Source organism: Pseudopipra pipra, chromosome 2 (genome assembly GCF_036250125.1).
Source record: "Pseudopipra pipra isolate bDixPip1 chromosome 2, bDixPip1.hap1, whole genome shotgun sequence".
Classification (NCBI taxonomy): Eukaryota; Metazoa; Chordata; class Aves; order Passeriformes; family Pipridae; genus Pseudopipra; species Pseudopipra pipra.
The window spans coordinates 58,865,551-58,883,290 of record NC_087550.1 but is presented as its reverse complement, the minus strand read 5'-3'; positions in this window follow the sequence as shown (position 1 = coordinate 58,883,290).

Below are 17,740 nucleotides of genomic sequence, written 5' to 3'. Positions count from 1 at the left end.
CATGCCAGCTGGCCTCAGTGCCTGAGATCAGTCCCAGAGGTTTTCCATTTACTGGAATAGCCAAGAGGCTGGCATAGCCTCTTGGAGACTGAAGATCCTGAACTGTACAACTATCTCTGAAAAGATCATAGAATGGTTTGGGTTGGAAGGGATCTTAAAGACCATCTAGTTCCAACTGCTCTGCCACACCTTTCACTAGGCCAGGCTACTCATAGCACCATCCAACCTGGCCTTGAACACTTCCAGAGATGGGACATCCACAGCTTCTTTGGGCAACCTGTTCCAGTTCCTCACCACCCTCACAGTGAAGAATTTCTTCCTAGTATCCAATCTAAACCTACCCTATTTCAGTTTAAAGCCATTTCCCCTTGTCCTATCACTTCATGCCCGTGTAAAAAGGGCTCTGTTTTAGTGCAAAGGATTGCACTGATCCTAAAGTGTCCCTTAATCTTTTTCTATTAATTTCAGAGCCTTCAGCTTTGACACTTGGTTGATCTGTTTTCCTCTGCTTCTGAACTGGTGTTCCAACAGAGCTGCAAAGTCCCGTGGTACTCTGATTTTAGTGGACATTTTCAGTAAAGAAATTATAAGCCACAGGTAGAAGATTTGAAAGGTGCAACAAGTACTCATTTTGTAAACATTAATGTTACTTATAAGCAAAACCATCACCTGTGAATAGCAGTAAGTCAGGTCTCTTGTTACAAGTTCTGGATGACACCTGATAAGGTTTTTCTTTTGAAAAAGGCACTTATATATTTCTTACAGTAGGATATTTTTTTCCTGGTAGGAAAGCTAACAAGGAATTTCCTTCTCACTGTTGTATACAAGTAAATATATATAGGCAAGATTGTTTGAGAATGATACTATCTTCATTCAATAAGACGTCTTATGAAATGGCTCTTATGTCCTCTCAAAAGTGTAACCCATGACTGTGCTCTCTTCATCTATGGAGATGGCTTCTGTCAAGCCACTGATTTTTCTCAGACCTTTGAATGATGTCTTGAGAGTTTTTGCTGTGCTGTAATTAGCCAGGGAAGGAGCAAATCACTTTCAAAGTTATCCCACACACTCATTTGCTATTTGTGATATGCCTGAAAATTAATTACACTTTGAATTTACTCAACGCACAGAGAAGCTAGTGAATCACAATTTGCAGTTCATTGAATAAATGTCAGTTATTGATTTCTGTGGTTGGGTACTAGTGAGGTAATGCCATGTTTGCTACTCATTAGAGGTACAATATATCATAAAATGTAATTAGGGCAACATCAATCATTTAAAATATGCAGCTAAGATTAAATCTATTGCTATGCACAGAGAAATGAAAAGGCTCATTAACAACATAGTGTAATGTGACAGCAAGAGAGAGCTTGATTTTCAAAAAAGGAATCTTCCAGTGTATTGAAGATCACGACAAGCCTCTTCTTCATATTTTTATTAAGATTTTAGTCTGATTTTGCTTCTTCTGCTACAACAGATGAACTTTCATGCGTGCCATTTTGTCAAAAATATTTAGGATAATGTTCATTAATTGTTGATTAATAAAACTTATGATTAAGGTTCTTTCAAGACTGGGCAAATGTCTTTTTGAATGGGGCATTAAGTTAATCTTTGCTGAGATCTGAAATGTGATTGTTTGATCACAACTTCCAACAAACCAACTAATCTTCATGATTTTTTGATCTCTCACTTGGAGAGAGAGAGAGACAGTGAGTCAGGACAATAAGAAGTAGGGAGGGAGGGAAAAATCAAAGCTTTACCTTGCTGTGAGGGAACTTCTGCAAGGAGCTAGTGGGAAAAAAAAAAAAGCAGAGGAAAAGCTAACATCCTAACACCCTTCTACTTCTTTCTTCAGTAATGCAAGTAGATTTTCAGTAGGGGTGATTCTTACAGATCTGTGAAGCACAATTCTAGTCTGTGAGCTTGTTAGAAATGCTTGAAAAGTGGAAGGCCTGTAGAGAAGGCTAATTTTAGCTCCCTGTGCAGCAGAGGGATCCAATTCTTGTGAATGGTGTGAAAATGATCCTTTTACCCCTGCCTGTAGAGTCCCTCATCTGTTCTGTCCTAGGCTGTTCTTTCATCTGAGCTGAAGCAACAGCTGAGAAGAAAAGTCTCCTAGGAGGAGAAACACTACCAAATAGCCTTGCTAATTCTGCCACTTGAAAAGCTTTAAAATTTTCCTTACCTGAGGGAGCAATGGATTTTACAAGTAATCTAGTTTTAGGATGTGTGGCTCTGTGAGCAAGGCCCTCATTATGCCATAGCCTTAATAAGAGGCAAAGATCTTCTCTAGCAGAGAATTTCTTTAATGATTCTTAGATATTCAGATTCTGATTGCTATCCTAATATGAAGCAAACTATGCTAGCATTTCTATTCACACTGTAAGTTGTTAATTTTCAGATATCCTTACTCGTTCTCTCCCTTTCTACTTTTATTTAAAAAGAAAAGAAATTTGGCCATAATGGAATGGCTAAAACATAAATTTTATTTGCAATATATTCCTTCTCTTTTTCTCTGTTTCTCTTCCCTTCTCTCAGGGATACATCTGTGTTGACAGCGTAACTCATTACTGAACTCTAAAAAGTTCCTTAAAAAAGCTTAGTCAATGCCTCTATGCCTAAACTCCTACTTCCAGGTTAAAATTTAAACCCAGGGCTTTAAATTACTCAGTTAAAATGTAAAGCTAGAGCTAGGACTCATGCCACCAAGCCTGTCAGAGTTCAAGGGGCAGGCATATGGCACCTTAGTCATATGGCGTAGCTTTAGGTAGTCCTGTGAGGAGCAGTGAGTTGGACTCCATCCCTATGAGTCCCTTCCAACATGAGATGTTCTATAGTTCTATGATGCTATGACCCTCTGGGAACACTTGGGTTGGTGTCAAGTCTGGAATGAATCCCCCTACCAGAGTTTTTCTGTAGCTGCAAAAACATTCAAGGCTCCAGTCCTAAACCAGCCCATCTGTAGATCACGTTTTATTTACACGAAATTCAATCCCAGGAGCCATGCCTGTGCAAAAATACCCTTCTGTCAGTTACCACCGTGCCCTTTAGAATGCACCCATTGCACCCTTTAGAATGAGCTGTGCTCCCACTTCTTATACAACAGGTTTTCCAGAACTCTGCTGGTTCCTGTTGTTATGCCCATGTCTCTGAAAAGAAGTTACCAAAGTAGGAAGGAAGCAGATTGTAGGACTGGAGGAAGTAGATTGCAGGACTGTAGATGTGGAGACCATTCTCATTCCAAGCCACGTCAGTGAGAAATGGTCTTCTCTCAGATAACTGGCCCTCTTGACTATACTGGTCACAGGCATTTGACTTTATGGCAATAGGTCTATTAACTAGATATTTAACAGAAGCTTGTGCACCTATCATGCTTGTAGATACCTAACTGGAGGACTCATGGGTTAACCCACTTCCCTGAACACTGGTGTGTAGTGCTACTTCAGGTAGATGAGGTACTCTGCCACTTCAGCTGAGCATGGATCTATGGGACTGCTACTGAGTATTGCAGTTTTGAAATGGCTGATAAGTTTTTCTCATCCATCCATTGATTCTGGCCAGAGTTTAACTCCTGTTCCTGAGTTGCCTGACTGATCGTGGCTGAAAGCATAGGATCAACATTGGTTGCCTGTGAGTTCAGGGGCTCCTCTGTTAGGGAGCAATTGAATCCACATATTCTACTATCCAGTAAGATGCTTCTAATTCAAACAAAACCCCAAACATTTAAGCATTTAACAATCATTAAAAAGTAAGCATTCATTGTTCAATAAAAGAGGATAAGAGAGATAAGATCTAGTCTCAGAGTCAGGGGTCTCGGGAGTGAGTTGATCAGATTTTTGTTTGGAGTAAAAGGCGCATAGAGGGCATGACTTGTGTGTAGTATTTGTGGGAGTACATGTCCCAGTGTGTCCATGCAGCAGGAGAAATTCCACTGCGCCAGTTCACAGGGCAGAGACTTGGATTTTGTAACACATTGAGGAGCACTGGCTGTTACTGAGGTCTTTATGTACTTTTGTCATAGCATAGCATTGAAAATTGTCCACATTTAAAGGGTTATGGCTCAAGAAGGAAAGTTAAGAGACATTTCAATATCCTGGATATCAACTGGGATTAAAATAGCATAGTCACTAGTCCTAGTCACTAGTCCTAGTCACTAGTCCTAGTGACTCTTATTAGAAGACTAAGTCTGTCCTGGGGCTACAAAAAGCTTCCCCATTTTCCCCTGTTTTTATTTTAAGCTGATTTTTCTTGGTCAGATTATCTGGATTATTTGAATCTAAGACAGCAGAGAAAATTTTAAACAGAATTTTTCAAGTTGAATAAAGTAAGTTTTAATGTTAGAAAATGTGCAAGAAGAATAGGAAATGTTGCAAGATCTGCCTTTAATGTACCTATAACACTATTTTGCAAGCATATGTAATGTACATCTGTGGTGTACTGGTCAATAATAGTGCAGAAAGAATTAAATAAATTGATTGCTTATATAAATTCAGACCCAAGATGGTAATTGCATAATTAATGTGTATTACATAGCTTTAGCTGAAAACTTACCAACCTCATCTACTTAGCAATATACATTTAAATAATGTTTCAGAATTCCAGGGAGACACTACAGCATATGAATAAATAGCATTCATCCGTTCCTAGCTGAGTTGAAAGCACAGCCAGACTATATGAATTTATTTAAAGCAATCCACAAATGTGCCCCAGTGCTTGCAAAGTCAGCCATGTAGAGAACCTTTGTTAGTTTCCTTTTAATCTTTATTTTCAAATGAAAGGAACAATTAAAAAAAGCATTTAGCTAAATAAAGGAGAAAGGGCTAAGTAAAAGAAAAAGATTGTGAGTCAGCCAGTCTTTCTGTATCATTCAACAGGCAGCAGACAGAAATTGGCAGCTGGCCACCTTTCTCCGTAGGTGAAGGCAAGAGTCTGAGTTTTACTGCACAATGACTTTTCCTAATGCATCAAAATTACAAAGGCAACTGTATTAAATAACTTGGAAAAATGTGGAAGCTTCAAATGTGTTATTACTTCTCACAAATGTTCATTTGGTGAAGGAGTCTTCTGGTTGCATATTGAGGCTGCAATGCAGTGAACATGAACAGTTGGTCATGGTTATGAAAGTTTTAAATACGCAGTCTGACTTTTGCAAGGTTTAGTAATTCTTAATGTCTCTCTGTGTATTGACAAGTAGATGAATTTTAAAGCATTCCTTTGACTGATAAATATAGAACTAAAAAGGGAGATGTGTCAAAGACACAGGATTTTCCAAAGCGTGGTGTTGACTCTGCACTTAGGTCAAGAGCTCAGAATTTGCCAGTGTCACAAAAGCATGGATTCACAGGATAATTCAGCTCATCATCTCACAACATCTCTAGTTCAACATTCTGTGGTTGGTGAGGCTGAAATGTCGCATGTTGCACTATGTTTGAAAGGAGAAATTAGGTATGAGAGAATTTGATAGGTATTGGGCAAATTTTCTCAAGTATAGAAGGATTAATCTCAGGTAACAGTAGCCCTCTTATGATTACCCTAATTTTACATAGTCACTCATGTTCCCTCTCAAGGGAGTAGAGATTCTTCAATTAAACAGTACATAAATTTTGAAGACAGATTAGATGAATCTTCCAGATCCTCAACCGATGAAACTTAGGCAGCTATCTGAGACTGGTTGCCTAACTTTTAGATAGGCAAAGACAAGTGAAGTGAGTTGCATGTGTGTAACCTTCAGTAGCATAAAGAAATGGACACTTTTGGTGTCAGCCTGTTTGGCTGGAAAGGAATTATATTAAGTAATAAATAAAAAAATTATTGACATTGAGGTTGATCATGTTTGATTATTTAGGGTCTGATACATAAACATCTATTCCTTGTTCATAGTATGAAAGCTTTTTGGAGGCTACTGTTCTTCTGGGTATTAATTTGAAAATTAGATTCACATGATGACTTGACGTTAACTCATAGTATTCAAAATTAATTGCCATTATTCTCATTCAGGAGCAAGGCAAAGAGGAGGCAGGCAGCTTAGTTTTAAGATGTTGGAATGCAGGGCTGAATGGAAGAATATTATTTTCCTTGTCATCAGGTTTTAGCAGCAAGAGGAGATGAGAGACAAAGGAATGTCTTAAAACTTCAGTCTAAATTCTCCCTCCTATTCTATTCCTTAGAATGGATTTGGCACCAGACATAAAAGCCTGAAGTGTGCTAAAAAAAGGCTGTGGTGACTGGAAATGGTAATCTGTGTGCTTTCTCCATTTTTACAGCACCAGTGCAAGGGAATATTTCATCTGAGATGGAAGTGAAGATAGAAGCTTACAAAGTTACATGATCTGGTGTCAAATTTGCTGAGTCCCCTGGTGAGATGTGGACAGCTTTCTCTGTTAAATGATGGAATACAGAGGGCCAGAAACAGAGAGTGCTTAGACTTTTTTTCTCATTGATATTTTGCAATCTGAGCTCAGTGACAGCCAAGCAATGTTTTGCATAGCTTCCCTCTCAGCATGTGGATTTTCTTTATCTTTTTTTTTTTTTTTTTGGTGTTTGCCTTTAGTTTTATTTTTCCTTCCTGTTTTTCAACAACTGGCAATAGCATATTGCTTTGTTTAAATGGAGAGTTTGCTATTAGAGCTGTCAGTATTACCAGCCTCAAAAAATTAAAAAGTAATTTGCAAGTCAGACTTCAAAAGCCACAAGAATTTGTTAAGATAAAAGCCTTTCATTGTAGTCTTATTGTATTTTGTTGCATTCTATTATGATATTGTATTGACTTGTGATTTATTTTTTATTCTCAGAGAAAGAATATCATCCAGTCTTCTAAATTTCTAGACAAAGGTCAAACTCCAGCTTCAAATTTGAGTTTACTTACTCTCTCTTGCTCACATTCACTTCTCCGAGTCATGCTGTTTCTGTCCTTATATTCTCTGCCTCACACTCTGACTACTACATATCTGATGCCCATATATATATTTTGTTCAACCTCTCCATTCTCTCATCTCCCTGGCAGTGATTCATTGTGTTCCCAGAGTTGTACTCCCATTTGAAGCCCCACATTTGACTCTGGATGTTTGGATCATCCAGTGGGGGATTTGTCTAACCAACTGTAGACTTTTAAAATGTACACATGGGTACTGGAGCCTTAAAAAAAAAAAAATTGAGAGAAATATAAACTTCTTCTTGTCTTAAAGTTAGTAGGAAAAAAATGAGTTAGTTGAATCTTGTTTTGCAAATAAAGTTTTCTTGCACTTGTCTGCTAAGAAAGCCCAGAGTGACAGTCTCAGAACAGTTCTGTACAGCAGAAATCAAAGGAAAGGCAATATGGACTCCACCTTTGTAACTTAAGGCCCGCCCCACAAAGCAGAAGAAACTTTTGCTTTTGCTAATAAATCCCTTGAGGTGAATTAATGTTAATAGATACTAGATGATCAGTGTTTACAGATATATAGTTTATTTTACAACAACTTGGTTGCAAAGGAAAGCAGGTATGTAGCCATTTTGGTTATTATTATGTATAGTAATATAGCGATATAAAAGCACAAGGATATCACCCAAGAAAATGTGTAAGAGAAAAGAGAGAAGTAGAGAGAATAAGAGTTATAAGGGAAAAGAGAGAAGAAAGGGGAAAAGTAAGAGTTTATATTCACCACCCAGAGGTCTCCAATGAACTTGGTTGTTTTTGCTGGTATTTTGGTCCATTGGAGAGTGGTGGGGTAAAGAAGCCCATGAAACAAAAACTCCAGTGGGTTTATACACCCTCAGAAACCCTCCTGGTACCTTCCCAGTGTGTGTGTGGGGGTGCTGTCTTTGCACAGCCACGCCGTTTTTGCAGGAATGAGTCAGAGGCTGCAGGTGCTGGTTTTTGCACAGTTATTTTAGGCTTGTGTGTGTGTGTGTGTGTGTGTGTGTGCTTCAGACGCACCCCTGCTAAGAGTGAGGCCTTCTCTAGGGTAGTGGGCGTATGCACAGAGGGCCTCCTTTGACATGGCCTGGCACATAGAGATAAGCATCACACAGCCAGAGACTCACTCCTGGGCCTCCCCAGATTGTAACAGTTTGTGGGCTATGGCCTCCTCCCCTCAGCCTTGGCTTCAATGTCCTGGCAGGAGGCTTGCACAGCTTGCTACAGGAGCAATGTTTTACAGCAGTTAAAAAAGTCCAATTCCTCGAAAACTTGTAGGGCTTCTCAGTAATTTGTTTTTATCTTTCGACATTGGATGTAGAGGGAAGACACCAGAAATAATCACACTAATTCATTTTTTATGAGGGAGGTGAGTGGAAGAATCAATAAAGATATGATGATGCTTCTAAGGAAAAGAAAATTTTTGAATTGATATGGAAATAAAGGACTAGTTCCCTTGAGGCCGAGTGTCAGGTAGAAAATACTCATGGTAGTCTGGAGATTGGCCTTCTGCGAACAGAGAGCTTCATGATTTGTCTGGAAGTGCTTCAGCTCAAAGAATTGATAGAATCAACCTAAAGGAAATAAGAAATCTTCCTGTCTTGGAGCATGATCAATCAAGAAGGTAACTGGTCATGTCATATTGAAGGATTGTTCTCTGCTGAGAACTAGTTCCTACTGGGAACTGGTCCCTGCTAAGGTCTGGTCCACAGACTCCAGGAGTCTCTAGATGAGAAGCAGACTGCCACTGTTCTGGCTTGAGTGGATTGTTTACTGGTCTGCCTCAAAGACACAAAGTCATGGATTTGGGGTTTTAAGATGCATTCATGTGACATTTTTAAAGTATTGTAGTGTTTTCTTCTATGCTAATTAGGGCCCTTGGCCTCTCCAGCTGACTTAGCTGGAACCTGAGATAAAACAATACAGAAAGCAGTGAGATACTCTCAAGTATCAAAAATTAGTTCTAAGAGTTGCAAAAGGAGGAAGTGACAGTGATTTATTTTTAATACACTTCGTTTTCTTTCTGATTAGCCTCTCAAATGTAGGGGAATTTTAAATTTTTTTCATGACTCTACGTGTGCCCTTCTTCCAGAGATTCACAAACATACATACACTGGTACACAAGCCAAGGTATTCTTGTATTCTACTTGGCATAACAAATCATGATGAAGTCCAGTGATTAGCAGTATAAATCTTGTGAAACTCAAGAGCAGAAGCCCCAGACTCTTGTTTCCCTTTGCTCATAGCAGCTGTTAGTTAGATAAATAGCTGTGCTTATATTTGAGAGACATCACAGAAATATTTGAAAGAGTTAAAATGCTATATTAGACAGGCAAGAATAAGAACGTGCAATCAGTGTGTCTCAGCCGTGCTGAAAATGCCAGAGCAGTCAAATGGCCTGGAAAACCTATATCAGCTACTCTTTTGAGGCCTGTCTCTCATGCATGCAATTATTTAGGGTTTTGTTTAAAATTACCGGGAAAGTTATAAACATGGCTCCCAACATGAACCTGGCAGGTATGCTCAACAGCCAGGAGGGGGAATGTAAAATAGCATCTACCTAAATCCCTAAATTGTGTGAAATTCAGGTGCTGGGGAGAAAATCAGGAGCTTGATGATTAAACGTAGAGAGCTGTCATTGCTGTGTTACATTAAAATAATTTGCCTCTAGCAAACCACTCACTATTTCTACCTTTAAATCTGTCACTTTTGAGGATCCTTTTACTCTGGCTGGCTGCATCAGAACCCTTGGAGCTATGTAAGTTTTACAGTGAAGAGGGCACTTACAGAGAGACTTTTTGAGAACAGTGGGGACCCATTAACCACTGAATAACCACTGCAGTGCGCAGATTATATTTTCCTGTGACTTAGTAGGACTCGGCACAATCAGAAACTTAAAGCAGAAATGTTCCTCAAATGTGTTTTTAAGACACCACAAGTCTCCAGGCAAAATGAAACTTATTTGTTTATGGATTGCTGTTGTTAATAAACAGATCAGAGACTTATTACTGCCTCAGTTTTAATGATTTCCAAAGCAGATAGGTATTAAAGCTGTGAACAGCAGCACAATGGACTTGACCTAAATGAGCAGGAGAAGGAAGAGGAATAGCATGTCAATGGCAAAGTGCCTGACACTTAGAGAACAAGCAGAGGTTTCTCATTATAAAGACTGCTCTTTCTTTGTAGCTTTTGTCTCTCTGAAGCAGACTTCAGTGTCCTCCAATAGATCTCCATTAAGTTTGTGTTCTTTTTCTTGAAGCTGGAGGCATATTCTCTTCTACTTGACCTCTGGGATTTTTCTTTCCTCCGCAAAGGGCAGCTTTAATACATCTTTGCAAGAAGCGATTTTCTTGTCCCATGAAATTTTGTGCCTTAAAAAACAAACAAAACTCTCTTTTCTTTCCACAGTGATTTTTTTTTTTTTGGTGTGAGTTTTTCACATCCCAGTTGTGTGACTGGACCATGAGACTATCAGGTGATTCTGAAATAAATATCTGCACTTTTTAAAATATATATATATAGGTATGTGACATAGGCATTTATCTTTCTTGTTTCCCCAGGGAAAGCGCCCCTAAAAATTGTAAATATAGTTAGCTTATTTTTTTTTTTTTTTGGTAGACCAGAGAAGTGGTTTTAGTTGCCAGGTTAATTTAGGGATCAGGATGACTGAGGTTCGGGACTCTCATCCATTAAATATTTGGGCACTGTTATATGGTGTGGAGAACAAGATAAGTGCCCTCTGTGCAGACTCTCTCCTTTTCCTGTGATTTCTTGCAGCTCATCCTCAGAAACAGCCTGTCCCCAGACATTAGTTTCCTACCTCTTTCCTCTGCCCATATTTTCTCCTGAATTGGTGGGCATACAAGGAGCACGTCCCTCCTTCCAAGCGTGCATATTTCCTCACAGCCTGTAGCTTGCTGAATGGCTCTGAAAAGTACGCATATAAAATTTAGTCAATGTAGAAATTATTTGCATGCATTTTGAGGGCATTTACATGCTTGATGTGTATTTGTGCTTGTGCGAATGTTTGTCGCATGGATAGGCATGTCATGTTCATTTAAACAGCATTTCTTTTGAAGGTAGCTGTGAAATTAAGGGCCCTTAGAGTTCACCAGATGAACTAGGGATAGGGTAGAGGAGATGTGTGCAGGAAAAAGAGAATCTGAAATGGGAATGTTGTGGTTTAAGAATGGTACTTTCCCATTTAGTAGTCCTGTTAAAACCAGGTGCCTCCCCTCCCCTCTCCAACTGGAGGCACAAAAGGCAAAGATCATGGGTTGAGATAAGAACAATTTATGGGGAACAGCAATGAGCTAAGAAAAACTAACATTAACAGCAACAATATTAACAACAAAAGTGTACAAAAGACAGAGTGATTCATATGCCAAATGCTCATCAAGCCCAATCTGACAAGACCACAGCCGGTGCCCCCCACCCCAACCAATCCATACACCACACTTGCTCCCTGGAATAGAGTTCCTTTCCTCTTCCCCTGGCAATGACATGAGGTGGTACAGAATAACCTCCCTGTCTTAGCCATGCCCCCTGCTGTAAAAATTAACCATGTCCTGGCCAGAACCAGGACAGGAAAAAAAGGGGAAAGTAGGGGAGTAGGTTTCTAAAATATGTAGGGTTTTATGGTAATGAATAAAGCTTGGGAACTTTATGAAGAGCAAGGGAGCCAGGGGGTCAAGGGGCCAAAGGGTAGGACAAGAGGATCTGTGAATTTATCTACTCATAACAGAAATGAATTGAAGGCCCCAGTGAAGAAGAAGCTACACCTCCTTTTTATGGCCTCCCCAGGTGAGAGAGTGCACAGATAAGACATGGAGCTACAGGAAGGTCTGAATCATAGGCTAGCAGCTCTTTCCTCCAGAAACGCTTATGATTGTACTCTCCCCTAACAGGAAAAGGTGAGCAACATGTCCAAAAAATGTAAAGTGGAAAATATAATTACTGTGAGCATATGGAAAGGGGCAGGTTCTCCTGTGGCTAGTTTTTATGCCTTCAGCGGGAATCCCTGCTTCTTGTAAGATGCTGTTTATTCCATTGCCAGGAAAGGGCCATTGCAGGTCTTTTCTTTCTTTGTATTGACATCAGGTGATTTTGCTTTAGGACTTTTCTAAAGTCTGTGAAGGACCATGAGTTGTCTTGTAGAGTAAAATGAAGCAAGAGTTAAAAGAAGAGATGTGAGATACCAACTCATATCTCATGTGAGCTCTAAATGGGGCTCATGGGATCTATTTAAAAATTCTGAATGCTATTTTTTTGAATGCCAGCGTTTATAAAAATGTTTATATCAGTGAAATTCCTTCTAAAATGTTACCATTAAGTTTAAATGAAGTTGATTTTTTAAAACAGATTTGTGACGTTTTTATTTTAATGAGTATACTATGTGCACGAGAGTTTGGGATGCTTCCTGCTTATCTTAAAGGACATGCAGGTAGAAATAGAGGTATTGAAAATGCATCCTCTGGTAGAGTATTTCTCTTGGAAAGTATAAATGGGTGCAAAACGGGAATGAATTGACAAACTCCACCACTGCTGATGAATGAAAGAGTGGGGAAAGGAAGGAAGAAAACATCCCATAAAATGCTAAAGGATGGATATGGTACTTGCTTATCTTAAAATCAGAAGTATATGTGAAAAATATATGGTATTTCTTTTACATCTTGAAAAATAATAACAGCTTGTGACTTTTCTTTTTACTTTTGATCTTATTAACTGTTGGAGACTATTTCAGTCATCTACTGCAAACACAAAATTATATCATTACACAATACACACCTTTGTGCGTATCACATAGCTTGTTAGGAGATGGTGGTGGTGGTTTGTAACTAATGAGTCTGTGTTGTATTTGCTGTAAAATCATATCCATCTGTGTAGATGATTTCAGTGAGTTTTAACAGGGTCTCTGTAAGATGTTATTACTTCTGTCATGCAAAGACAACTATATAATGATTTGCATAATTATAGATGGAGGAAAATGTTAGCCTGAATATTTAAAACTGTTATATACATCTCCACCTCATTAAAGAAAATCAGTGGAGCTAGGTAGTGTACTTAGTTTGGAGATCAGGTGGCAAAGTGTATACATTACACAATCTAATTTTCTACTGTTAAAGAGTTCCAGCTGAACAAAACCAATAGAACTGACCTTGCTCACTAAAAAAGTTAGAAAACTCATTTAAGAGTGCTTCTGTGAAAACAGACACGTTCCTCTCTGTCATTGTAACTCTAACCTTGGGGATCAGTCACTTTGGATGTGCTAAAGAGATGCTTTCCTGAATAAGTGATGATAGGCTTTAATATAATTATGGATCTTAAGAGGCAGAGCGGGAACAAGATTACAGTGCTTGCAATGTGAAAGCAGGGGGAGAGCTTTGCAGAGGGGATGCATGTACTAAAACCTATAGTTTAGATCTTTTATTCTTCTGCCTAAATTTGGTATTGTGTAAATTTTTGCTTTCTGGTATCTGTGGAAGTGCTCAAGTCTTGACAGCTCTGGATGTCTCAGCACATACTACATGCTATGACTCTGGCAGGACCTCCAAGGAGGCAGATTCTGCTAATCTCATACTTGAAGTCTAGCCCTGTTCTTGTGGCTGCTTCAAAATACTACTGAACATGGTCCTACATATGAACAAATACATGCACTTTTGGTGTGCTTATTCTAATTAAATGAGTAGGAATACAACTTTGACCATGCTATTAATTTGGGTAACATGCTAGCCCTTTTTCCATGTTTCCTTGAAAAAAGCACAAGAACAAGGAGTGTGTCTAAATCAGTACAATAAAGAGTGCCTGAAAACAAATTAAGGAAGTGAACCTTGATTATCCACATTTATTAGCTTAGTCCCTGCCTCTGTCTTGGATTGCTCCAGTCAGTTCTCTGAAGGACTGGTCTGTAAGAGGCTAATCAAATGCAGTGTGAACTCCATCCTTGATCTTGGGGCCAGGAGTGCTTCCTATTCCTTTTTGGCTTGTTATTACAGATGTAATTTAGAGATCTTACCAAATGCTGACGGAGCAAGGATTCTTACAGGCACTGGTAGGAATGGCCTATTTATCCTAGTAAAGTGGTGTGCAGGGGCTCCCTGCCAGGGAGCAGTGTTTGGGCTGTGTAAGGTCCTACAGGATACCCCTGCATATTTCTTGATATACACAGAACTGTCCAAATTCTGCATGGGGATTTTCCAGTTCTCTCTCCAATTTTAGCGCTGGATTAGGAAGAGCCAAAAGAAGCTTAGAAGTAGAGATCTCCAGGATAACTTCAAATGACCTGGGGTATCTGAAGACTGGGAATCAGTGCTGGACAGAGATAAATGCTCAAGACTTGGAAAATATACATCCTGCTCAGAGTTGATAGTCTGTCTGGGGTTTCAGTTGCATGTACCATATCAACTACTGGAAGTCAATCAATGGCAGCTAAAAGCACTGGCTTTCTGTTCGGGGCTCTCATCATCTGCTCACTGGACCACACCTACACCAGAGAGATGTGAGAAGGCAATTACGCAGTTGCAGTTACAGAGAAGCTTGATAAGATGTCTAATAAAAGCATGTCCAAGTCCATCATCTAAGCTTCTGGTGTAACAGAGATTCTTCAGTATCTTCGCTATTAATTTTGCACTGAGATTTAAAAATATGACAGGAATTCCATACTTTTTGTTTATGAACTGTATCATATAATCTAGATTTAAAGGAAAAACATTTTGACTATGCTATGATTCAACTGAAAATGTAAAAGACACTATTTTAATTAAAAAAGGTTTGAAAAAGACTTTCAGTGTTTTTTTTTGGCAGGGAAAGCAGAAGAAATAAGTTTCATACTTCACTTTTAGTGAAAATGTGTCTGGAATTAAAAATTTTGAAGCAGGATCCACTATGTATTTTTCCCTTCTATAAGATTTGGCAAAACATAAATTCAACATGCCTTAAACTATTATTTTGTGATCACTAGTTCTAATAAATATTTCTATTAGGCTGCCATGGTCTTCATACAGTCCTACTTACATCAGATGAATTTCATGAAAAATGAGTGTAGCAACAAATATTTTTGAAGTTTGCAGGTTTTGTTGCAGGGGTGGAACTTGTATTCAAATAAGCAGTGCTAGGCAAATGGATATTATATAAGCTCAGTGAATCATGGAAAGTGATGAATGGTACAACACCTAACTCATTATGCCAAGGGAAAAAAAATAATCAGTTAAAAATATTTGACATGACAAATTTCTTTCAAAACTCCCAACTGCATTTATTATACATTTAACACATTTTGTACATGCCTCACTCAAGTATTCCCTTACGTGCTAATATGTTTTTTAGGTAAGAAAGCTGGAAGAAGAGGTTTTTTTAGTTATTATTGACACAGGCAAAGTAGCAACAGTGCAACATGCTGACACTGGAAAACAAAAGATTGGGTCAGACTAAATTAATCATAGTCCCCCTTGCCAGGACTGCTTCTCCTGGTGATTTTAGCAGATGCGAGCAAAAAAATCCAAAGTCACTGCAAGGCAGTAGTAGTTTTGTCACTGATTCAGTACCATTACATTTTCTCTGTGATACTTATCATTAGATAAAAGCACTGAGTAGTGACAAACTGATTGATCAAGGTCACTATAGAAGTATTTTTTGAAATACAGGCAACAATGTCCTAAAATGGCAAGCAAGTTCTGGTTCTGTCATTTAGATGCATGAGCAAAGCTTCAATAAACAGTGAACATTTATAAAACTCCTGCCCTGGGTCTGCTGGTGGTAGTCTCATTTGTCAATAGAGGGCCCTGAAAACTCAATGCTAAGATGCTTCCAAATGAATTTTGATTCTGCGAGTAGCTACTCACCACAGGAATGATTTGTCTTTACTCCATCTTGCTCAGCTTTATAATGCTTCACCTTTTTATTTTGTAAGTTGGCCCCAAGCAAAACTGTGTGGAGTCTGTTGATGATCCTCTCTATCTCACGCAAAAGTACTTTGAAGACAAGAGAGATAATACCATCAGTTTTTGAAAGAAGACTATCTGCATCTTTGGTTCTGTGCCAGATGCAATCTTTCTTTTCATCTCAAAGTATCCAACAGATATGGATGAACTTGATGTTTCCATAATGTCCAGAATGACCATTTTATATCTATGGATTCATCAAATACTCCCCTCCCAGGAGCTCTGCTCAGGGACTTGGATTCACACAATGCTGCCTGCAATATAAGCACAGAGCAGAAAGACTCCCCCAAACAATATTCTGCATAAAAAGAAGAAAAGAGGTGGTTAAAGACAAGTGGGAAGTACAAAAGGATGATAAGATAAGACTGAGGGAATCTTGAAAATGAACTGAAAAGAGGTCTTCCTAAAGTTTATGGGGATCATTTCACAGTCATGAGGGAGGCACAGGTAAAAGTGTGACAGATGTTTTTTGAAAATGCAGCAAAACTGTGGATCTAAGACTGAGCATCAAACAGGATCAGATGATGGTGGTGGCTGGTAAGAAAGGAAGTAAGGGATGAAAAGCACTGTTTTACTCCAATTGTGCCTCCTTTCAGATGACAGACAGGTTCTTCAGTGCTTGTTCTGCTTCTGGTCTGAAGACTTGCATTCTTACCCATCCAGTGTTGCAACTTCAACAGTGAGGGAGGCTTTTCCCTTGTGCTGACAGGGAGTCCACAATGTCTGGAATGCCCTCCAAGGATGGAGGGTTTAAGATCCTCCCAGGCTAAGGCTGTTTTCTCTCCAAAATTGTGCCAACAGCTGCTTCTGTTAGCCCATTGGTTTAAAAAAATTGCCAGCCCTAGAGGGCCACTGAAGAGAGGCTGGAAGCTTGCTGCACTGCCTTGGCTACCTGAAACGGTCTTGCTGAGGGGTGTCTTACTGCACTGTTCACAGCAGCAGGCAAGCACTTTGGAAGGGCTGGAGATCCAGTCAAATCTTTCTTATATGCCAGGGCTAAGCACACAACAGCCATAACTCACTTCAGTGTCTACCTTAGTGGCATGTGTTCTGGACCACAACCTTCTGATGGAACATTGTGTGAGTACTTGGAGTGTGCAGATCACAAATGTCTTTTCTCCTTCACATTTTTGGTATTACTATTACATATACAAACATCCTTCCTCCCCAAACTATTGACTGCTGACGCAGTTCACATCTCCTAATTCTTGACCAGTATGTTCCACCAGTTCATTCTGAATAGTCTTGCCCATGAGCTGTGCCTTTGTGAGACCACATTTTAAATGTCTTTGACACCGTTGTCACCACTGTCAACAAATGCCTGAAAAATTCCGAGTATCTGTTGCTCAGAAAGAAAGTATTTCCTAGGATGAGACTCATGAGATGGATGAAAAGAGTCCTGATCCCCATGCTGCAGCTGTATTAGTCTGCCTGCCTGGTGTGAGCTCAGTGTAGCATTGTTTTCTGCCAAGGTCATCTTTGGAAGGTTTTCTTGGCTGCCTTGAGACAGAGCAAACTACTTCCTTTGGAAACAGCTTGGATTCTCCAAATGCTGATGGGCTTTCCATGGGAGTGAAGGCACATGGTCACATAGTCTCTTGCCCCACACATCCCACTCTGTGTTACTGAGGCATCACACTTGTTTAAATGACATACAGTTTTATCAGTTCCTGTGAGCTTGAAAAGTCTTTTTGATGGTGGAATTAAAGATGCACTTTTGCTTCGTGTTGCATGAAGGTTATTTAATGGTAAGATAAAATGCCTTTTTTTTTTTGTATATCTCTTTGGCTTTCACAATCATCTTCAAGGGACATTCAACATGTTGGGTGATTCCTACTGAGGGACCTATCATATTTTATACTTTCTGTATCCAGATAAACTGTTTACCAATATAAAGGCTCCAGAT